Source organism: Schistocerca americana, chromosome X, assembly GCF_021461395.2.
Source record: "Schistocerca americana isolate TAMUIC-IGC-003095 chromosome X, iqSchAmer2.1, whole genome shotgun sequence".
NCBI lineage: Eukaryota > Metazoa > Arthropoda > Insecta > Orthoptera > Acrididae > Schistocerca > Schistocerca americana.
Genome location: NC_060130.1, coordinates 86,825,968 through 86,841,084, shown reverse-complemented (window position 1 = coordinate 86,841,084; position 15,117 = coordinate 86,825,968).

Genomic DNA, 15,117 nt, shown 5'->3' with positions numbered 1-15,117 from the left:
TCAGGTCTAGTGTCAGAACCATGCTGATAGTTTTCCTTGACTCTGAAGGATTATTTCATCAGAAATTCGTGTCACAGGGACAAACTGTTAAACGATGGTACTGTGGGGACGTGTTGCAATGCCTGCGAGAAAATGTGAGAAGGGAACGGCCTGAAATGTTGCGAGACAATTCGTGGTTCTTGCATCACGATAATGCACCCGCATATTCTTCCCTGTTGGTGCGTAACTATTGCACAAAAAACGAAATCACTGTGCGCCTTCATGCTCCGTACTCTTCAGACATGGCTCCTATGGACTTTTTTTCATTTCAAAAGTTGAAAACCCCGTCCAAAGAACGAAGATTTGCAGTGATAGACGACATATAAGAAAATTCGCAGACGGCGCTTCTCGCGATCCAGCAAGAGGTGTACCAAAACTGCTTCCGGAAGTGGAGACTGGTTGGGAGCGGTGTATCAATTGTGGAGGAGAATGTTTCGAAGGACACCGTGCACAATAAGTAAAATGTAAGTGCAGAAAAATTTTGTGCACAAAGTTCCGGAATTTTTTGAACTGACCTCCTATATATCGATTTTTGTGGAGCTACACTGAGTCGCACCTGCGAGCACCACTCGTGCAAGATTCCAAGGAGTTTGCCACATTTATTTTCTAGAGGATCTCGGCTGTCGGCGTGCACTAGAAGTAGCAAATCATCAGCATATGCAACAACTCCTAACAGTTCCTGACTGCTCTGTGATCTATCGAGTGATTCGGTAAGCAATAGCATAACATTCTTGGGCAGCCCGTTCCCCCTAGTTTCCGTGGCCGCGCTTGCTGGTAGGATGCTAATTGCCTGTCTGATTATACGATACACAGGGCAATTCAAAAAGAAGGAAGACATTTTAGACAATTATTGCTCCCAAACTACAAAAGATAGAAACACGATTCCAAAGTTCCTGGAAAGAGGAAAGTTCAAATTTTTATGCATTCAACGTGAGCACCATGCGTTACACCAGGGCTTAACAACTGGCCGGTTTTGAGCGCGAGTACTCGCGTCTGCTCAGGAACGTGCTCGCGAGCAGGTGCAAGGTCGCGGAGCAGGGAGGGAGGGGAGGGAGGGGAAATGCGCGCGCACGTATGAATAGGACCGCAGCGTGCCTATTGAATTCGCGCCGACTGTGTAACGTTAAAAGTACTACGATCAGCTCTAACAATCACTTCGCTGGTTAAGAATCATGTCAAGTTGCCGTTGTGTAACCCCAACCATGCTTTTGCAGTTCAACCCCCATTGGGAGGAATTGTATCTGTTTACAGAAAAAGATGATGTTGCAAAATGTTTAGTGTGTCACAAAACGCTGAATTCTTTTAGGAAATTTAATTTGCAGCGACATTATATGTCGTACCACGTGAAAGACTACGGAAGTGGAAAATGTGATGGACCAGATCGTGCACAGGAAGTTATTAAACTTAAAATGAAGCTATCCGAAGAAGATCTGGACGACGAAGAAAAATCAACTGAGGTAGCTCTCAGAATGAGTTACAAAATTGCTTTGCTTTTAGCAAAATCCCTGCTCCCCATCACTGATGGCGATTTAGTAAAAGAATGTTTGGTAGTTGCCGCAGAACATTTGTGTCCATCTCAAGTTGAACAGTTTCGGATTGTGCCATTATCTAACATGACCATTATGCGTCGCATACAGGACGTGGCAGACGACGTCCAGAGCCAGCTTGCAAATATATATAAAGATTTTATGGCGTATTCTCTATCTCTGGACGAAAGTGTTGATATCACAGGAACAGCGCAGCTTACCACATTTATTAGAGGTGTTAATAGAGATCTCCAGGTGAGGGAGGAGCTCCTCGATGTCGTAGCCATGAAGAACACTACAACCGGAAGTGATATTTTAAGTAGTGTTGAAGAAAGTGTTGAAAATATAGGATTGTCGTGGAATTCTTTAGTTTCAGTGTCTACAGACGGCGCACCAGCGATGACAGGGAAAAAAATCAGGTTTCGTCGCGCTGTTGAAGGAGAAAATGCAAAAACTGACCGTGCCGAATGAAACAAGGGACTTTCACTGGCTGATCCACCAGGAAAACTTATGTGCAAAGAGTATCACTCCAAAAAATGTGATGAGTGTTGTTTTTCTCACAACCAATTATATAAGGAAGCATGGGCTACAACACAGGCAATTTAAAAGCTTTCTTCAGTATGTAGAAAGCCAGTATGGTAGCCTGCTTTATTACAGCGAGGTCCGCTGGCTTAGTCGAGGCGAATTATTAAATCGATTTTTTGCCTATTAGATGAAATAAATATGTTCATGGAAATAAATAATATGCGTGTTCCTGAACTGAAAGAGCCTTCATGGAAATGTGATCTCGCGTTCTTAGCAGATTTAATTAGCCATCTGAATGCTTTGAACATTTCACTACAAGGTAAAGATCTGCTAATTACTCATTTCATAGATCGAATACGAGCTTTTAAAATGAAATTGACACTTTGGGTGAGTCAGCTGGAAACAGGAAATCTAGCTCATTTTCCTACATTATCATCCATGCAAGATGTTCACAAAGACTGTGAAAGTTATTCATATGCCCTTAAGGAAGAATCTGATCAACACTTTCAAGATCTGACAGCATTAGACAGTGATTTTGATCTGTTCTCCTCTCCATATTCAGCGAATATTGAAGAGATTCGTCCTGAGCTGCAACTAGAAATTATTGACCTGCAGTGTGACAGAGAATACAGAGACAAATTTCAGAACAAGAAAAACATTTTGGAATTCTACAGAGGCTTCCCTAAGGATAGATTTCCTCGTTTGCACAAACTGGCGGCTACAATAACATCAGTGATCGGTTCCACGCATGTTTGTGAACAACTGTTCTCTGCAATGAAATGTAACAAGACGCGCCTGAGAAACGCATTGTCTGATCGAAATTTAAACTGCATGCTGCGCCTACAATGCACAAGAACAATTACTCCGAACATAGACGCAATTGTAAAGGGCAAAAAGTACAAGATAACCGAGAACCCCACACTTCAAGGACACCTTTTATTGTGTAACAGTTCACAAATTAATACGAATGTAGAGGCATACACTAAGCTAATAAAATTATGTGGCACGTGTACATTCTCCTTTATTTGTTTCATTTGTCGCAGTAATAATTCGTGAGTGATATCCCTGCAGGTGGCCGCGGATTTACATTGACTGGCGGCAGCTGTTGTGTGCCCCACGTGACTCTCCCCACTCTCCGCTCTGGTCCGATAGTGGGGGTAGCGTGCTCGCGCTGCTCCGTGCTCGCGCCTTGCTGCTCACAGCTTGCTCCGCGAGCACGTATGTTGTGAAGCCCTGCGCTACACGATAAATATCAGAACGGTGACTCATTTCCTGCCACACACGTAGCAGCTGGTCTCTCGTTTTCGGCTTCACGTCACGCAGACTTTCAAGAGTGTGAGGCTTAGCGGGGATAGAAACGCGGTCTTTTACGTAACCCCACAGATAAAAGTCACAAGGTGTGAGACCATCTCTGCTCCTCCTCTTCCAATCCAACGTCCTAGAATGGTGTCATTCAGCTAACGTCGGACGTGCTTAGAGAAATGAGGCGGGGAACCATCTCGCATGAAGTCATATGAATTATCTTCAAGTTGAGGAAATAACCAGTTTTGAAGCGTGTCTTGATAGGTAAGTCCCGTGACAGTTTTCTACGCGAAGAAGAAAGCAACAGCGCCAATGTGGCCATGATTGGAACGTCTACCAGGACTATTCAAATTTTAAACTGTTTTCTGTCCAGGAACGTCGGAATTATGGTGTTGGCTTTTGTAATTTGGAAGATATAAATGTCTGAAATCTGTTCCTTCTTTTTGAATGGCCCTGTACATCGGAGATATCTGAGAGACAGCGGCTAAATGATTTGCTCTAATATAATGCATACACTGAGGTGCGATCGTCATTTGTAGCAGCTGCTATCAGATCAACGTGTAAGTTACTCATGTTGATAAAAAACTAAATCATCATTTCCGACCATTAGTCCCTTACTTCGTAGTTCTAAGTTTATGGTTCAGTATTGTTTATAACTTTGATGCTAATGATTTGCGACAGCTCGTTGTTTCGCTGCAGTTCTTGCTTATACATTAGCTGCTGAGCAGTATTCGGACACCCATATGCAATGCGGAAATGACCGCCAGATGTCACGACAGGCGGACTCGCCAGAATAAAAGGAGGCGGAGAGAGTCGTATTGTCGGTTGAGCAACAAACGTCGGTAAGCCCCTGCATATCAGCAACGTTGACTGGAAATACCAGCTGCTACTAAAGCCGACCAACAGGCTATAGCAGGGAAACCGACGAGATCGCCCACTGACGCACAAAGAAATCGCCAACATCACCCTACACTGTGCATGTGATGTATGACCTATCAGACACAAAACGATGATGAACTTAAAACTGTTACAGGTTTGCCGACGCTGACCGAGAGATCAACACCGGCACCCAGCGGCAGCCGCCGAGTAATAGCAACGCAACAACGTCAGAGGTTTCGACAGGCATGATACCCATTACTAATAAAGCCTTTGCATAACCTGTCGCAGGCAGCAAGACATCCGCTACTGCTGTTACCACCCGATCTAACTATTACAGAGGTTTTTTCCCCTTGGCTCTTGCCTTGGCACTTTTTTTCCTCTGCCCTTCAAACCGCTACCATTCGTTCGACTTTCGACCCAATCTATCTCCAGATGAGCGCGTATTAATGGTTAACCTTAACCACACGTACGCAGATATCTCAGTACTCACATCCTGGGACACCTCACTTTATTGAAAACTAACCCTTATGCAGAGATGACGGTAGACCTTTTGAGTTGGCCATCATGCTGGTGTGGGCGTGGAGGGACTCCACCTCTTGAAAAAAAAATGTGTTGTTGGCAGAGCGAGGTGACTACACGTCGATGACTCTAACAGCCCCAGAAATACTAAATGAGGGACAGTTAATGCTTATTCAAGAATCACAGAAGAGGATATAGAAGCAACAATAAACACTGGCAAAAACACTGCATTGGCAATGGATGGAATTAGTAGATTACATCTCACAGCAAGTCCAAGGAAAGAAATAATTAGAACATTACATTGCCTCTACAACAACGCACTAAAATTAAAACGAATGCCGCAACAGTGGAAGACAGCAAAAGTAATCGTGATACCAAAACCAGGACACCATTAAATAATCGGACATCTTATCGACCCATAACATTATTATCAAGTTCTGGAAAGTGCATTGAATCCATTTTAAACAGACGCTACATAAATTTGCAGAATATCAAAAACTAATACCAGATATACAAGTGGGTTTTAGGATACAACATTCAGCTATAGATCCGATCATAAGAATATTTATCAGCATCACCAAGCATTAAATATTACAGATTGTGCGTCAGCTTTGTACCTGGACATAGAAAGAGTGTTCAATAGGGTGTGACGGCAAGGATTATGTTACAAACTTATTAATTTTGGTGTTCCAGTTCAATTCATTTCACTTCTCAACTCTATCATTGACAACAGACCTACGTGTGTATCCATCAGTGACAATATTTCTAGCTCTTTCATTACAGAAGCTGGTGTGCTATTCTGTCACCTCTACTATACAGCTTATATGCAGCCGATATTCCACAGCCCACTAATTGGAATGAGGGCAGATGATACAGTTTATTAGTGTCATGAGAAAACAACAGAAGACCAGAATCATACTAATACATAATATCTTTCAAATTTAGAAAAATGGCTTAGCACCTGGCATATTAAACCCTTATGCTCAGGAAAGGCAGCTGGTGATATTTAGACAAAGAAATTTCGTGAACAACAAATTACAAACGCAAGACAAAGTACGAGGTGCATTCATGTTCTAAGGCCTCCTTTTTTTTTCTAATTAACTACTCACCCGAAATCGATGAAACTGGCGTTACTTCTCGACGTAATCGCCCTGCAGACGTACACATTTTTCACAACGCTGACGCCATGATTCCATGGCAGCGGCGAAGGCTTCTTTAGGAGTCTGTTTTGACCACTGGAAAATCGCTGAGGCAATAGCAGCACGGCTGGTGAATCTGCGGCCACAGAGAGTGTCCTTCATTGTTGGAAAAAGCCAAAGGTCACTAGGAGCCAGGTCAGGTGAGTAGGGAGCATGAGGAATCACTTCAATGTTGTTATCACGAAGAAACTGTTGCGTAACGTTAGCTCGATGTGCGGGTGCGTGGTCTTGGTGAAACAGCACACGCTCAGCCCTTCCCTGACGTTTTTGTTGCAGTGCAGGAAGGAATTTGTTCTTCAAAAAATTTTCGTAGGATGCACCTGTTACCGTAGTGCCCTTTGGAACGCAATGGGTAAGGATTACGCCCTCGCTGTCCCAGAACATGGACACCATCATTTTTCAGCACTGGTAGTTACCCGAATTTTTTTTAGTGGCGGTGAATCTGTGTGCTTCCATTGAGCTGACTGGCGCTTTGTTTCTGGATTGAAAAATGGCATCTACGTCTCATCCATTGTCACAACTGACGAAAAGAAAGTCCCATTCATGCTGTCGTTGCGCGTCAACATTGCTTGGCAACATGCCACACGGGCAGCCATGTGGTCGTCCGTCAGCATTCGTGGCACCCACCTGGATGACACTTTTCGCATTTTCAGGTCGTCATGCAGGATTGTGTGCACAGAACCCACAGAAATGCCAACTCTGGAGGCGATCTGTTCAACAGCCATTTGGCGATCCCCCAAAACAATTCTCTCCACTTTCTCGATCATGTTGTTAGACCAGCTTGTGCGAGCCCGAGGTTGTTTCGGTTTGTTGTCACATGATGTTCTGCCTTCATTAAACTGTCGCACCCATGAACGCACTTTCGACACATCCATAACTCCATCACCACATGTCTCCTTCAACTGTCGATGAATTTCAATTGCTTTCACACCACGCAAATTCAGAAAACGAATGATTGCACGCTGTTCAAGTAAGGAAAACGTCGCCATTTTAAGTATTTAAAACAGTTCTCATTCTCGCCGCTGGCGGTAAAATTCCATCTGCCGTACTGTGCTGCCATCTCTGGGACGTATTGACAATGAACGCGGACTCATTTTAAAACAATGCGCATGTTTCTATCTCTTTCCAGTCTGGAGAAAAAAAATCGGAGGCCTTAGAACTTGAATGCACCTTGTAAAATTAAAACTCTGGGGAGAAGAAATTCCACCACAGCCAAAAGCAAATTATTTAGGTCTTGCAATGGATACCACTCTATCATGGAAGCCTCATCTAGATAATATCGTAGCAAAGGCATGGAGAAGACTAGGCCTTCTAAAGGTAATTAGAGAACGTATAAGAGGAGCGCCCAACAATACACTAATCTACAACTATAAAACGGTTATAAGACCAGTTCTTGAATATGGTGCACTGGTATGGATGTCAAATAAATACCAGACAGAAAGAGTTTTAAATAAGTACAGAAAGGAAAATCCTGCGAATTGCCCCTTTCAATAAAAATCGTGACATTTATAACTCTGCAAACATACTACTACAACAGCACCGACTCATCAAGCTTCCCAGCAATATAGGACAGAACAGATTTTACTGCAACACACTAACAACCAACACGTTAAAAGAAGAATTTATGCATTTTAACTTTCCACGTTATCAATACAAATACTCATCACACACCATAGCACAATGCATGAGAGAAATTAACGAAGAAATTGACGAGACAATTCCACTTGGACCATCCAATAATATTAGCCATTTACTTACTGAAAGGTAAGGTGCAAATACAAAGTACTATAATCCACTAATAGGGAATTAAATTAAATACCAAGAGATTAATATGAGTATATTGTATATCCACTAATAGGGAATTAAATTAAATACCAAGAGATTAATATAAGTATATTGTTAACAAAACAACAGAATGTAAGACAGATTTTCCCAGGTGGCGTTTTAGAGGGATTTCCCCTACCCGTAAGGCGAATACTGGGATAAAACACCATTCTCCTCATGAAGAAGGTTGAGATGGCTCTGAGCACTATGGGACTTAAGTTCTGAGGTCATCAGTCCCCTAGAACGTAGAACTACTTAAACCTAACTAACCTAAGAACATCACGCACATCCATGCCCGAGGCAGGATTCGAACCTGTGACCGTAGTGGTATCGCGGTTCCAGACTGTATCGCCTAGAACCGCTCGGCGACTCCGGCCGGCCACGAAGAAGGAAGGAGAAGATAATAGTAAATAGGAACAGAAGATATAGAGAATAAAAAAAGAATAAAAATACCTATGGCTGAAAAGAGCTAAGCTCTAGATGCAGCCCGCCCTCAGCAGAGAGGATTGGGAAAAAAAAAAAAAGTGTCTGGTACCAGAGCTCAGTGGCTTCGAACGTGAACTAGTCATTGGGTACCACCTGGGTAACAAATACATCAGTGACATTTTAACACTTTTAAAGCTGGCGAAGTTGACTGTCGATCACTGTGGCAAAGGAACAACCGCAGCCGAACCGAGACCAGGCGACCGGGGATCACAGCGGAAGATGCTCATAAAAATAGCACGAAATCAGCGGAAGGCGTTACAAAGAGCTACAAACAGTCCAGCTAGCACAATGACTGTGCGTAGTTTGTAAAAAATAATGGGGTACAATGGTCCTAACAAGCCACACATTTCTGTAATCAGTGGTGAGCGGCGCCGAAGATGATGTAAAGAGGGTCCAGTCGATGACAGGACACGAGTGATAAATCACGCTATACTCCGTGGCAATCCGAGGGAAGGGTGAATGCCTCGAGGACGTTACCTGTCACCACGCATAGCGCCGGCAGCTAGTGTTACGGAATAGGAGTGTTTATCGTGACTGGGGTGTGGTCCTCTCAGTGCGCTTAAGAAAACGCTGAATGCGCAAGGATATGAACACGTTGTGCACTGCATACAACAGAGGAACAGCTCGAAGACGATGACTGTATCACCACGATACAAGCAACATCTTCGGTTTGTAGGCGAAGCATTCCTGAAATGGACTGGACTGCCCGAAGTCACGACCTGAACCGAATGGATCACCTTTTGGATGAGTGACAACGTCCTAGACCCCGGCGTACAACATTACTTCCTTCTCTGCTTTTGGCCCTCGAGTAGAAATGGGCAGCTATTCCTCCACAGACATTCAAATACCTGATTTAAAGTGTCCCCAGCAGAGTTAAAACCGTGGACACACCCCATATTAATGTTCACCAATAGGTGTCCGGATACATTTGGGCAAACGGAAATTTGAATCCGAAAGGACACAGTAGATTTCCTTCCGCAGTCAGAACTTGTGCATCGTCTCTAATCACGACATCGTCGATGGGGCGTTGAACCTTGTCTTTTCTTCCTTCTTAATAAGTTCCATGCTTTCAGAACTGAAAAACTTTCCTTCGAGTAGGAAACTGTCTTTTCCAAAATAATTACAACTGTTATTGAGAGCACAGCTTGTCGCCAGTATCGAAAGGTCAATGACTTTTTCAGTTTTCTACATCGCGTATGCAGCGCACGACGGTGCCACCAGCAATAAAAAAAGCTTAGCACTCTCGTCGACGCTGTCTGGAGTTAGCAAGTTCTTCGGAAAGGGTATAGCGGTGTGTCTGCTACGCACGAGAAACCAGAAGACGTAAGGAAAGCTATATCTTAAGGGGCGATCTCTTATGAAACGGGAAGCAGATCTTTTACACTCACAGTATTAGCACACATCTGAATTTCCGTGATTCGCTATTAAGGTTCTAGAAGTCCAACAAGAGGGAAAATAGCACAAAACGCGACGACTTACTGCTACGGCGAAATTCGCGCTGTTGATCTCGCGAATTCCGAGTATCATAATGCAGCATATGCAGTCCGATTTAATCTCGACAATTCGACGTAATTTTGCCGTCGTCTTTCACGGTACAGAATGGGCATCCACGATGACAACTCTGAAAAAAATGCCAGTTAAATTATTACTTTCGATCACGAAATATCACTCGTCTGTTTTATATTTTCGCGGAACCACAGGCGGTGCGAAGTTTAATTTCTGCCGCGGGCTGCAGAATATTTGCCGTGCACATTGTACCGTACGGGTGTATAATGGGTAGGCAATATATGGGCGCAGAGCAATGTTTTTTAAAATGCAAATGGGCTGTAGTGGATTGCAAACAGGCGCAGGTGGGGCGTCGCGGCTAGCGGTCACTGGTTCCGCAATGCACCTCCACCTCGCGCCTCGCTCACGATCGATGGTCGCCGGTCAAAGAATAGGTCCCTGCCGCGGCCGAGCTGCACCAGCCGACGCAGTACACACTCCCCGTTGCTGATAACCCGCAGATTCCTATTTGTATAACACGGCGTGTAGCCTCGTTTTCGAGAGTAAAATGTGTTTTCGGCGTGTAATTTACCATCTGACGTATGATGCTTTATTGTCTGAATCGTGGACAGCATAGGAGCAATAAAGAGCGTCGGACAAACGCACATTTAAAATGCTTCCGTTGATACAAACTGCAAGTATTTACTAACGTAAAGTACTAACATAATAAAATTCGTATTTTTTGATTCTCCCGTCACTTCTTTGTAGAAAAATTTTGTATTTAAGATTGAAAAACAAGCTGCATTTTTGTTCTGTTGATATTTATTTTGAACTGAAACACTCAAACGCACGTGAAATGGTAGGAGAGAAACTGGTTCCTATTTATGTTTGCAGACACAACTGGCAATATTTAAAACTGGCGAATCCAGCTGACGTACAGTAGAAGCATTAGCACAGCACAACAATCAAAAATTATTCGTGATGCGACAGATTCTGTCATAAAATTAACCTACGCAGCAATGTGTAAATGTTACATTACTGAAAAAATAAAAAAAATAGACAGAACACTGGCAATTGGTGAGGACGGGGAAGAAAACTGCAGTGCCCTTTTGTAGAAACCGTCTCGGCATTTTGCTAATGTAAGTTAGGGAAATCGGCAAAAGATAAGTCTTTAGAGCCAGATAGGATTCGACCCGCTGTCCTCAAGAATACGAGCCCAATCTCTTCGCTCTGCTTCCCTCGCTCGGTCTGAAAAAACAGTTTCCGAGCATTCTTCCTGATATAAATATTGCCATTGCAGCAACCTGTAAAACTCCTTCGGAAGCACTAGAAAGGTTGTGGGACATCGACATAAAACCCAATGTTAAGAGTAGGGAGAGGAGAAATCAAACTGGTGCATTACTGATTAGTGGAAGAGCATTGTGCAATAAAGAAAATGGGCAGCGCTTCATATCCATTGTCACTTCTGGGCAGAGGGGAATTGTGATAACGAACACTGGCACCCGCTACTTTTTATTGTCTTCTGAATAAGTTATGTACTGCCAGATCTGAAACCCAACACGAAAACCGTACACTATTATTATTATTATCACTGCTGTTACTAGTACTACAGAAATTTTATTTTCAAGGAGTCTTGCACAGTTCTCTTGGTTGGTTGGTTAGTTAATTGGATTCGGGAGGGGGGGGGGTGAGGACCTAACAGCGAGGTCATGAGGTCATCATTCTCATCGGATTAGGGAAGGATGGGGAAGGAAACCGGCCGTGCCCTTTCAAAGGAACCATCCTTGGATTTGCTGAAGTGATTTAGGGAAATCGCGGAAAACCTAAATCAGGATGCCCGAACGCGACACAGTTCTCTCAGAGAGAAGGGAGAACATTAGTATAACTGATAAACTGTGGGGTCGAATTCCCGGCTGCAAATGGAGGAAAAAAGGTCCTTTCCTATGAACATGTGTCCAAGCAGCGTAGCCACGGTAGATGGCGCTGACTAATGACATTTCCTCTGACCGCGTGCTGTGTGTTCCTTGTGTGTTGCAGGCAGAGTGGTCCGGCATTCATGTCGGGAACAAGCCGAGATGGTGTTTGTGTACGGCACAGCAGATGGAAACGGTCGAGACACGCCAGAGTACGATTATGTGTGTCCGGCATGACAACCGCTATTATCCCTATCACATGCAATCCCATGGAGGTCGCTTTGAACGTCTCTTGTGATGTGGATGCGATGCATCACTGCACTGTGTTCCCGGATGCTTTGTTGACGTTGCACGCACGCCGTACATTTCTTGACGCATGTCCACATTCACAGGACCTTTCCTCTTCCATTTCCAGTCAGGAATCCGTCCCTGAAGTTTGTCTGTTTTATTATGTTCACATTGTATACGAACGTTTCTTACAATCGACGATGACAAGAAACAAATGTGGCTACAGACATTGTTAAAATAAGCTGCAGAACAGCAACTTAACCATCCGGCTGGGAGATGGGTGTGCTGACCACGCGGCCCTCCTGCCCGATCCAGTGACATCTATCGGCTGAGGACGGCACGGTGGTCGGTCGGTCCGTTGGGCCTTTCCAGGCCCGTTCGGACGGAGTCTAGTCTAGTAACTTAACGATACTGTCTTAATTGATAACCTAATGCAAAGGAAAGGGAACAGGTGATCAAACTGTGTTTTGCATTTATGAATGCACGATTCGTAGCATTGTATGTACTATTTTGTTCATTATTTTTATGCCGTTTCTCGATTTCTGTAAAACCCTCCCATAAATTTTCCAAATATCATTACCTACCACTGTTTGGTTATAACTGTCCGCTGCAGTCACGGCTTGTTCTGAATAAACTTTATATGTTATGAAACTATGCGTTATTAGCGTCTAATGTAATAAAAATTCTGGTTCATCACTGATAAAGTAGGTGTATTATAAATTGTGGGAGCTACTCTCAGATATAAGCTAATATTCAGCTAACCTTAAGTTAAAGTAAGCACTGTGCTTCAGCGAGTGTGGAAACAATGCTATCCCATAGCTCATTTACCCGATCCATTATTCAGTTACACAACTCGTACAAATTTCACCAATAGTCTGTCCACAAATTATCATTGAAATTATTTCATTATCGCTCTGCAAGTCCAAACTGCATACCACCAACACATCACAAATATTACGCGTGAGATTAGGCTGACGAGTGAATAAGCGGACCCAGCTAATGTTCACACCATTACAGCATCTGTTTTTTACACCTTCGCTATTCAAATAGCCCTTAGGATTCCTAGTGGTAATTCCCCAGATTAATTCCAGTACTCATAGTTTCAGGAATCGTGAGACGTAGTTAGAACGTCTGCTCAAAGTGCTGGTGTAATTCGAGTCACACATACTGTTCAAAGTGACAATATTAATTCATTCATTTGTTTCGTCTGGCATCTAGCTGTACACAGAGATTACTGTTCCCTGCTGGTACTGTACTGCCGGCCACGGTGGCCGAGCGGTTCTAGGCGCTACAGTCTGGAACCGCGCGACCGCTACGGTCACAGGTTCGAATCCTACCTCGGGCATGGATGTGTGTGAAGTCCTTAGGTCAGTTAGGTTTAAGTAGTTGTAAGTTTAGGGGACTGATGACCTCAGATGTTAAGTCCCATAGTACTTAGAGCCATTTGAACCATTTTTTCTTGCATACAATTCTAATGGTCCGCTTAAAATTTCTCCGGATTGTTCCTTTAACGACATATGGTGAGGCTCTCAAACACTCAAACAGCAACTAAGTGTAGGTCCCCCGAGAGCACTGTACGTGCTCTACAACACAGATAGCTACTCTCTGACTTCTCCCAGTAAATCTAAGTAGGTACACTTCCCAGTTAGTGGTTTCCGAAATAAAAAAAAAAAATCTGAAAAATGTCGCCAACTGGATGGTCTGTTTGGACACCACAGTGCTTCACTGGGCGTGGTAATATTCCAGGTTGTGCCCTCTTGCCTTCCTCCGACCACTGATCTTACTTAGTCAGCTAGCAGTTTGGGGGAAGTTTCAATTAAAAACGAGACTCCGGACAAGCGTACAACTAGACTTTTTCACATACGCATATCATTGCCTAGGCAATAAGTGACAAAAAATTATCCTTGCACTGAATGAAGACTGAATTCAGCACATTTGCATATATTGTCTGACACCCATCTAGCCGCAGGGGCACGTTTCTTTTACAGAATCTTTTATTTGTGCATCCTCAGCTGAATAATGTGACCGTCGTCGGCGAGAATGACGGCGACCAGGCGAGAGGTCCTACTGTTCCATTGTTGTGGAGAGTACAGGGGTGTTACTCCTAGCCTGATGGGAGTCGGGTACGACTTATGGTCGTGATCGAGGGAACTCTGAAGGCACAACGGTACATCACGGACGTCCTGGGTTGCCTCCCTTGCGACCATGTTGTGATGGCGTTTTTCAACAGGACAATGTTCGTCCACATACGACATGTATCTTTATGAACTGCCTGCATGATGCCTTGGCACTCCTGTAGTTATGAAGATCCACAGATTTGTCCCTGGTAGAACATGTGTGTGACCAGCCTGGACGTTAACTCCGTCCCAGTGCCAGTATGCAGAACATCGAGGACTAGTTACAACAGTTGTGAGCCAGCCTGGCTCCTCTGAGGATACGACGGCTTTATGACACCCTTCCCAACTGCATCAGTGCATACGTCCAGCCCAAAGGCGATGTAACATCACACTGATAAGTGGTCTCATAATGCCAAGTTATTTGCAAATTTAACTCGATTTTGTAATCCCTCGAGTAACATCACATACCTCCCCTTTTGGGTGTTGCACTTTTTATAACAGGCAGTGTATTTGAAAGAGCTGATCGCTAGCAGTCACGAGATGTAGACGCTTTCAGGTGTGTTTCGCTACAACACAGACGAAATTGCAGCTATCTCGAGATTATGTTCAGTTTAATCTGTCATGCTGCGTTTGCACCCCAGTGTGAAGAAATTCATAATATCTTGGGGCCTGCGGGATTTTTTCTTCTTTTTTTAGAAAAACGTATGAAACAATAAACAACACATTTTCCGTATTATGATCCGCTACAAAAGGAACACACAATATTATTTGGTTAAATCATTAACGTGAATGAATTGTTACGATTAGCCAGTTAAGTAATCATATTGTACACACATCAAAAAAGCTTTGCATCATCTCAGTTCCGAGAGTTCCGGAACCTGTACAGCCAAATGGAATAGAAATCAACATAAACATCATTTCAGCCCTTTTTATTGCTCATGAAAACCGCACATTGCATGTTGTACCAACATGGCAGTCTAATAGCCAGTAGCACATTCTCTTGCACTGATGCATG